The sequence below is a fragment of the Venturia canescens genome, chromosome 5 (genome assembly GCF_019457755.1).
Source record: "Venturia canescens isolate UGA chromosome 5, ASM1945775v1, whole genome shotgun sequence".
In the NCBI taxonomy this organism is placed as follows: domain Eukaryota; kingdom Metazoa; phylum Arthropoda; class Insecta; order Hymenoptera; family Ichneumonidae; genus Venturia; species Venturia canescens.
In genome coordinates, this window is record NC_057425.1 from 22,575,708 (window position 1) to 22,585,397 (window position 9,690).

Below are 9,690 nucleotides of genomic sequence, written 5' to 3' on the forward strand. Positions count from 1 at the left end.
GAAAATTCAAAAGATCGTTCGAGGCACCCTTTCGCAAAGTTCCAACTGAGCGAGGTTAATTTTCTCGACAATCGGCTTATCCAGACGTATCCATCGATGCACCAGGTTGTTTTGGCTCCATAATAATCCAAATTTTCGCCTGGTATCCTCGGACACCGTGGATACGTGTGGAAAATTTAAAAGTTCGTTCGAGGCACCCTTTCGCAAAGTTCGAACTCTGCGAGGTTATTTTTCTCGACAATCGGCTTATCCAGACGTATCCATCGATGCCCCAGGTTGTTTTGGCTCCATAATAATCCAAATTTTCGCCTGATATCCTTGACCACCGTGGATACGTCTGGAAAATTTAAATGTTCGTTCGAGGCACCCTTTTGCAAAGTTCGAACTGAGCGAGGTTATTTTTCTCGACAATCGGCTTATCCAGACGTATCCATCGATGCACCAGGTTGTTTTGGCTCCATAATAAACCAAATTTTCGCCTGGTATCCTCGGACACCGTGGATACGTCTGGAAAATTTAAAAGTTCGTTCGAGGCACCATTTCGCAAAGTTCGAACTCTGCGAGGTTTTTTTTCTCGACAATCGGCTTATCCAGACGTATCCATCGATGCACCAAGTTGTTTTGGCTCCATAATAATCCAAATTTTCGCCTGGTATCCTCAGACACCGTGTATACGTCTGGAAAATTTAAAAGTTCGTTCGAGGCACCCTTTTGCAAAGATCGAACTGAGCGAGGTTATTTTTCTCGACAATCGGCTTATCCAGACGTAGCCATCGATGCACAAGGTTGTTTTGGCTCCATAATGAACCAAACTATCGCCTGGTATCCTCGGACACCGTGGATACGTCTGGAAAATTTAAAAGTTCGTTCGAGGCACCCTTTCGCAACGTTCGAATTCTGCGAAGTTATTTTTCTCGACAATCGGCTTATCTAGACGTATCCATCGATGCACCAGGTTGTTTTGGCTCCATAATGAACCAAATTTTCGCCTGGTATCCTCGACCACCGTGGATACGTCTGGAAAATTTAAGTGTTCGTTCGAGGCACCCTTATGCAAAGTTCGAACTGAGCGAGGTTATTTTTCTCGACAATCGGCTTATCCAGACGTATCCATCGATGCACCAAGTTTTTCTGGTCATATTATGATCCAAATTTTCGCCTGACATCCTTGGACACCGTGGATACGTCTGGAAAATTTAAAAGTTCGTTCGAGGCACCCTTTCGCAAAGTTCGAATTCTGCGAAGTTATTTTTCTCGACAATTGGCTTATCCAGACGTATCCATCAATGCACCAGGTTTTTTTGGTCATATTATGATCCAAATATTCGCCTGACATCCTTGGACACCGTGGATACGTCTGGGAAATTCAAAAGTTCCTTCGAGGCACCCTTTCGCAAAGTTCGAACTCTGCGAGGGTATTTTTCTCGACAATCGGCTTATCCATACGTATCCATCGATGCACCAGGTTATTTTGGCTCCATAATAATCCAAATTTTCGCCTGGCATCCTCGACCATCGTGGATACGTCTGGAAAATTTAAGTGTTCGATCGAGGCACCCTTATGCAAAGTTCGAACTGAGCGAGGTTATTTTTCTCGACAATCGGCTTATCCAGACGTATCCAACGATGCCCCAGGTTGTTTTGGCTCCATAATAATCCAAATTTTCGCCTGATATCCTTGACCACCGTGGATACGTCTGGAAAATTTAAATGTTCGTTCGAGGCACCCTTTTGCAAAGTTCGAACTGAGCGAGGTTATTTTTCTCGACAATCGGCTTATCCAGACCTATCCATCGATGCACCAGGTTGTTTTGGCTCCATAATAAACCAAATTTTCGCCTGGTATCCTCGGACACCGTGGATACGTCTGGAAAATTTAAAAGTTCGTTCGAGGCACCATTTCGCAAAGTTCGAACTCTGCGAGGTTTTTTTTCTCGACAATCGGCTTATCCAGACGTATCCATCGATGCACCAAGTTGTTTTGGCTCCATAATAATCCAAATTTTCGCCTGGTATCCTCAGACACCGTGTATACGTCTGGAAAATTTAAAAGTTCGTTCGAGGCACCCTTTTGCAAAGATCGAACTGAGCGAGGTTATTTTTCTCGACAATCGGCTTATCCAGACGTAGCCATCGATGCACAAGGTTGTTTTGGCTCCATAATAAACCAAATTATCGCCTGGTATCCTCGGACACCGTGGATACGTCTGGAAAATTTAAAAGTTCGTTCGAGGCACCCTTTCGCAACGTTCGAATTCTGCGAAGTTATTTTTCTCGACAATCGGCTTATCTAGACGTATCCATCGATGCACCAGGTTTTTTTGGTCATATTATGATCCAAATTTTCGCCTGACATCCTTGGACACCGTGGATACGTCTGGAAAATTCAAAAGATCGTTCGAGGCACCCTTTCGCAAAGTTCCACCTGAGCGAGGTTATTTTTCTCGACAATCGGCTTATCCAGACGTATCCATCGATGCACCAGGTTGTTTTGGCTCCATAATAATCCAAATTTTCGCCTGGTATCCTCGGACACCGTGGATACGTGTGGACAATTTAAAATTCGTTCGAGGCACCCTTTCGCAAAGTTCGAACTCTGCGAGGTTATTTTTCTCGACAATCGGCTTATCCAGACGTATCCATCGATGCACCAGGTTGTTTTGGCTCCATAATAATCCAAATTTTCGCCTGGCATCCTCGACCGCCGTGGATACGTCTGGAAAATTTAAATGTTCGTTCGAGGCACCCTTTTGCAAAGTTCGAACTGAGCGAGGTGATTTTTCGCAACAATCGGCTTATCCAGACGTATCCATCGATGCACCAGGTTGTTTTGGCTCCATAATAAACCAAATTTCCGCCTGGTATCCTCGTACACCGTGGATACGTCTGGAAAATTTAAAAGTTCGTTCGAGGCACCATTTCGCAAAGTTCGAACTCTGCGAGGTTTTTTTTCTCGACAATCGGCTTATCCAGACGTATCCATCGATGCACCAGGTTGTTTTGGCTCCATAATAAACCAAATTATCGCCTGGTATCCTCGGACACCGTGGATACGTCTGGAAAATTTAAAAGTTCGTTCGAGGCACCCTTTCGCAACGTTCGAGTTCTGCGAAGTTATTTTTCTCGACAATCGGCGTATCCAGACGTATCCATCGATGCACCAAGTTTTTTTGATCATATTATGATCCAAATTTTCGCCTGACATCCTTGGACACCGTGGATACGTCTGGAAAATTCAAAAGTTCGTTCGAGGCACCCTTTCGCAAAGTTCGAACTCTGCGAGGTTATTTTTCTCGACAATCGGCTTATCCAGACGTATCTAACGATGCACCAGGTTGTTTTGGCTCCATAATAATCCAAATTTTCGACTGGCATCCTCGACCACCGTGGATACGTCTGCAAAATTGAAATGTTCGTTCGAGGCACCCTTTTGCAAAGTTCGAACTGAGCGAGGTTATTTTTCTCGACAATAGGCTTATCCAGACGTATCCATCGATGCACCAGGTTGTTTTGGCTCCATAATAAACCAAATTTTCCCCTAGTATCCTCGGACACCGTGGATATGTCTGCAAAATTTAAAAGTTTGTTCGAGGCACCCTTTCGCAAAGTTCGAATTCTGCGAAGTTATTTTTCTCGACAATTGGCTTATCCAGACGTATCCATCGATGCACCAGGTTGTTTTGGCTCCATAATAAACCAAATTTTCGCCTAGTATCCTCGGACACCGTGGATACGTCTGGAAAATTTAAAAGTTCGTTCGAGGCACCCTTTCGCAAAGTTCGAATTCTGCGAAGTTATTTTTCTCGACAATTGGCTTATCCAGACGTATCCATCAATGCACCAGGTTTTTTTGGTCATATTATGATCCAAATTTTCGCCTGACATCCTTGGACACCGTGGATACGTCTGGGAAATTTAAATGTTCGTTCGAGGCACCCTTTTGCAAAGTTCGAACTGAGCGAGGTTATTTTTCTCGACAATCGGCTTATCCAGACGTATCCATCGATGCACCAGGTTGTTTTGGCTCCATAATAAACCAAATTTTCGCCTGGTATCCTCGGACACCGTGGATACGTCTGGAAAATTTAAAAGTTCGTTCGAGGCACCATTCCGCAAAGTTCGAACTCTGCGAGGTTTTTTTTCTCGACAATCGGCTTATCCAGAGGTATCCATCGATGCACCAAGTTTTTTTGGTCATATTATGATCCAAATTTTCGCCTGACATCCTTGGACACCGTGGATACGTCTGGAAAATTCAAAAGTTCGTTCGAGGCACTCTTTCGCAAAGTTCGAATTCTGCGAGGTTATTTTTCTCGACAATCGGCTTATCCAGACGTATCCATCGATGCACCAGGTTGTTTTGGCTCCATAATAATCCAAATTTTCGCCTGGTATCCTCAGACACCGTGTATACGTCTGGAAAATTTAAAAGTTCGTTCGAGGCACCCTTTCGCAAAGTTCGAACTCTGCGAGGTTATTTTTCTCGACAATCGGCTTATCCAGACGTATCCAACGATGCCCCAGGTTGTTTTGGCTCCATAATAATCCAAATTTTCGACTGGCATCCTCGACCACCGTGGATACGTCTGGAAAATTTAAAAGTTTGTTCGAGGCACCCTTTCGCAAAGTTCGAATTCTGCGAAGTTATTTTTCTCGACAATTGGCTTATCCAGACGTATCCATCGATGCACCAGGTTGTTTTGGCTCCATAATAAACCAAATTTTCGCCTAGTATCCTCGGACACCGTGGATACGTCTGGAAAATTTAAAAGTTCGTTCGAGGCACCCTTTCGCAAAGTTCGAATTCTGCGAAGTTATTTTTCTCGACAATTGGCTTATCCAGACGTATCCATAGATGCACCAGGTTTTTTTGGTCATATTATGATCCAAATTTTTGCCTGACATCCTTGGACACCGTGGATACGTCTGGAAAATTCAAAAGATCGTTCGAGGCACCCTTTCGCAAAGTTCCAACTGAGCGAGGTTAATTTTCTCGACAATCGGCTTATCCAGACGTATCCATCGATGCACCAGGTTGTTTTGGCTCCATAATAATCCAAATTTTCGCCTGGTATCCTCGGACACCGTGGATACGTGTGGAAAATTTAAAAGTTCGTTCGAGGCACCCTTTCGCAAAGTTCGAACTCTGCGAGGTTATTTTTCTCGACAATCGGCTTATCCAGACGTATCCATCGATGCACCAGGTTGTTTTGGCTCCATAATAATCCAAATTTTCGCCTGGCATCCTCGACCGCCGTGGATACGTCTGGAAAATTTAAATGTTCGTTCGAGGCACCCTTTTGCAAAGTTCGAACTGAGCGAGGTGATTTTTCGCGACAATCGGCTTATCCAGACGTATCCATCGATGCACCAGGTTGTTTTGGCTCCATAATAAACCAAATTTTCGCCTGGTATCCTCGGACACCGTGGATACGTCTGGAAAATTTAAAAGTTCGTTCGCGGCACCCTTTCGGAAAGTTCGAACTCTGCGAGGTTATTTTTCTCGACAATCGTCTTATCCAGACGTATCCATCGAAGCACCAGGTTGTTTTGGCTCCATAATGAACCAAATTTTCGCCTGGTATCCTCGACCACCGTGGATACGTCTGGAAAATTTAAAAGTTCGTTCGAGGCACCCTTTCGCAAAGTTCGAATTCTGCGAAGTTATTTTTCTCGACAATTGGCTTCTCCAGACGTATCCATCGATGCACCAGGTTTTTTTGGTCATATTATGATCCAAATTTTCGCCTGACATCCTTGGACACCGTGGATACGTCTGGAAAATTCAAAAGATCGTTCAAGGCACCCTTTCGCAAAGTTCCACCTGAGCGAGGTTATTTTTCTCGACAATCGGCTTATCCAGACGTATCCATCGATGCACCAGGTTGTTTTGGCTCCATAATAATCCAAATTTTCGCCTGGTATCCTCGGACACCGTGGATACGTGTGGACAATTTAAAATTCGTTCGAGGCACCCTTTCGCAAAGTTCGAACTCTGCGAGGTTATTTTTCTCGACAATCGGCTTATCCAGACGTATCCATCGATGCACCAGGTTGTTTTGGCTCCATAATAATCCAAATTTTCGCCTGGCATCCTCGACCGCCGTGGATACGTCTGGAAAATTTAAATGTTCGTTCGAGGCACCCTTTTGCAAAGTTCGAACTGAGCGAGGTGATTTTTCGCAACAATCGGCTTATCCAGACGTATCCATCGATGCACCAGGTTGTTTTGGCTCCATAATGAACCAAATTTTCGCCTGGTATCCTCGACCACCGTGGATACGTCTGGAAAATTGAAAAGTTCGTTCGAGGCACCCTTTCGGAAAGTTCGAACTCTGCGAGGTTATTTTTCTCGACAATCGGCTTATCCAGACGTATCCATCGCTGCACCAAGTTTTTCTGGTCATATTATGATCCAAATTTTCGCCTGACATCCTTGGACACCGTGGATACGTCTGGAAAATTCAAAAGTTCGTTCGAGGCACTCTTTCGCAAAGTTCGAACTCTGCGAGGTTATTTTTCTCGACAATCGGCTTATCCAGACGTATCCATCGATGCACCAGGTTGTTTTGGCTCCATAATAATCCAAATTTTCGCCTGGTATCCTCAGACACCGTGTATACGTCTGGAAAATTTAAAAGTTCGTTCGAGGCACCCTTTCGCAAAGTTCGAACTCTGCGAGGTTATTTTTCTCGACAATCGGCTTATCCAGACGTATCCAACGATGCCCCAGGTTGTTTTAGCTCCATAATAATCCAAATTTTCGCCTGGTATCCTCGACCACCGTGGATACGTCTGGAAAATTTAAATGTTCGTTCGAGGCACCCTTTTGCAAAGTTCGAACTGAGCGAGGTTATTTTTCTCGACAATCGGCTTATCCAGACGTATCCATCGATGCACCAGGTTGTTTTGGCTCCATAATAAACCAAATTATCGCCTGGTATCCTCGGACACCGTGGATACGTCTGGAAAATTTAAAAGTTCGTTCGAGGCACCCTTTCGCAACGTTCGAATTCTGCGAAGTTATTTTTCTCGACAATCGGCGTATCCAGACGTATCCATCGATGCACCAAGTTTTTTTGATCATATTATGATCCAAATTTTCGCCTGACATCCTTGGACACCGTGGATACGTCTGGAAAATTCAAAAGTTCGTTCGAGGCACCCTTTCGCAAAGTTCGAACTCTGCGAGGTTATTTTTCTCGACAATCGGCTTATCCAGACGTATCCATCGATGCACCAGGTTATTTTGGCTCCATAATAATCCAAATTTTCGCCTGGCATCCTCGACCATCGTGGATACGTCTGGAAAATTTAAGTGTTCGTTCGAGGCACCCTTATGCAAAGTTCGAACTGAGCGAGGTTATTTTTCTCGACAATCGGCTTATCCAGACGTATCCATCGATGCACCAGGTTATTTTGGCTCCATAATAATCCAAATTTTCGCCTGGCATCCTCGACCACCGTGTATACGTCTGGAAAATTTAAATGTTCGTTCGAGGCACCCTTTTGCAAAGTTCGAACTGAGCGAGGTTATTTTTCTCGACAATCGGCTTATCCAGACGTATCCATCGATGCACCAGGTTGTTTTGGCTCCATAATAAACCAAATTTTCGCCTGGTATCCTCGGACACCGTGGATACGTCTGGAAAATTTAAAAGTTTGTTCGAGGCACCATTTCGCCAAGTTCGAACTCTGCGAGGTCATTTTTCTCGACAATCGGCTTATCCAGACGTATCCATCGATGCACCAAGTTTTTTTGGTCATATTATGATCCAAATTTTCGCCTGATATCCTTGGACACCGTGGATACGTCTGGAAAATTCAAAAGTTCGTTCGAGGCACCCTTTCGCAAAGTTCGAACTGTGCGAGGTTATTTTTCTCGACAATCGGCTTATCCAGACGTATCCATCGATGCACCAGGTTGTTTTGGCTCCATAATAATCCAAATTTTCGCCTGGTATCCTCGGACACCATGTATACGTCTGGAAAATTTAAAAGTTCGTTCGAGGCACCCTTTCGCAAAATTCGAACTGTGCGAGGTTATTTTTCTCGACAATCGGCTTATCCAGACGTATCCAACGATGCCCCAGGTTGTTTTGGCTCCGTAATAATCCAAATTTTCGCCTGGCATCCTCGACCACCGTGGATACGGCTGGAAAATTTAAATGTTCGTTCGAGGCACCCTTTTGCAAAGTTCGAACTGAGCGAGGTGATTTTTCGCAACAATCGGCTTATCCAGACGTATCCATCGATGCACCAGGTTGTTTTGGCTCTATAATAAACCAACTTTCCGCCTGGTATCCTCGGACACCGTGGATACGTCTGGAAAATTTAAAAGTTCGTTCGAGGCACCCTTTCGCAAAGTTCGAACTCTGCGAGGTTATTTTTCTCGACAATCGGCTTATCCAGACATATCCATCGATGCACCAGGTTGTTTTGGCTCCATCATAATCCAAATTGTCGCCTGGTATCCTCGGACACCGTGGATACGTCTGGAAAATTCGGAAGAAAAAAAATTTCGCATACTTGCAACCAATAACTGTGATCGTTGTCGACCGAATAAAGCATCTAAGACGTTCTAAGATACTAGTAATTTTTACTTATTTTTTCTTTTTCGTTCCTAGAATTCATGCATTCAGTTTCTATCATTCAAGAAGGATAAATCAATTTTAGAATCATTTCCCTCTACTGGTTAGGTGGACTTTTTTCCATTGTCAATTTAGTGGTTAAAGTTAATCATTTCTATTCCATATATTTCTCTTCTTCATTGGTTCGTCCTTTCAATTATTGCCGTTACTTGGTAACGAGATCAGACTGCCGAAGTCGCACAGTCTCAGTGCTGTCAGATTTTCGGCAGGTTACGTTGTCAAAGGGGTTAACAATTTTTGATGACAGATCAGTCTGAAAATCGTACGGCTGCGCTCAAATCATATATGCTGCAACTCGAACGGTCGGTAACAATGACAGGTCCAGGCATTAATGGAACTCAGCGTACAAACCATGTGTCAGTTTTTGATCGTATGAACAGAGTTTCGACATTACGAAGTGCGTGCGGGATCAATAAAATAATAATTTTCGTCATCTAAGGAAGTGCTTATTACTATTTATTTTGTTATTTGTGATATATTAAACCGGTATCAAAGCGGCCGCCTAAATGTAGTCTGTGATGTGTGTGTGAAAAAGAATATAAAAAATGCGCGATGCATATATGTCAACGAAACTTTTCAAGATTTCATTATTTCGTTCGATTGGAAATAAGTGTTAACTGAAATAATCCTTCAATTAAACCAGAGTACGAGAAATATTGTCCAGTGCGAATATATTGTCAGTGGCGTGGTTATATATCATGTGTACATAGGTTATATATACGAACAAATAGAACAAAAATACACGCAACTGTTAGAATGATATTAGAAAATTTATTTGAATAAATGTTTTCTAATTTATTTCTTGTGTCGTCATTATTTTTAAACATCCCCATATTTTGCTTGATATTCAGTTTGGCTCTGCCCTCTCCGATCCTTGTTTTCACCCGCTCAGTTTGCAGCGGATCGATTCATATTATTAATTCGTTCCCTAATATGTGTTCTATGATTTTCTACTCCTTCATGATGATTGTGGTAAGATGATTCGAGAGGTTCCTAACCATGATCTTGAATTGCACATTTTGTCAATCAGATTTTCAAA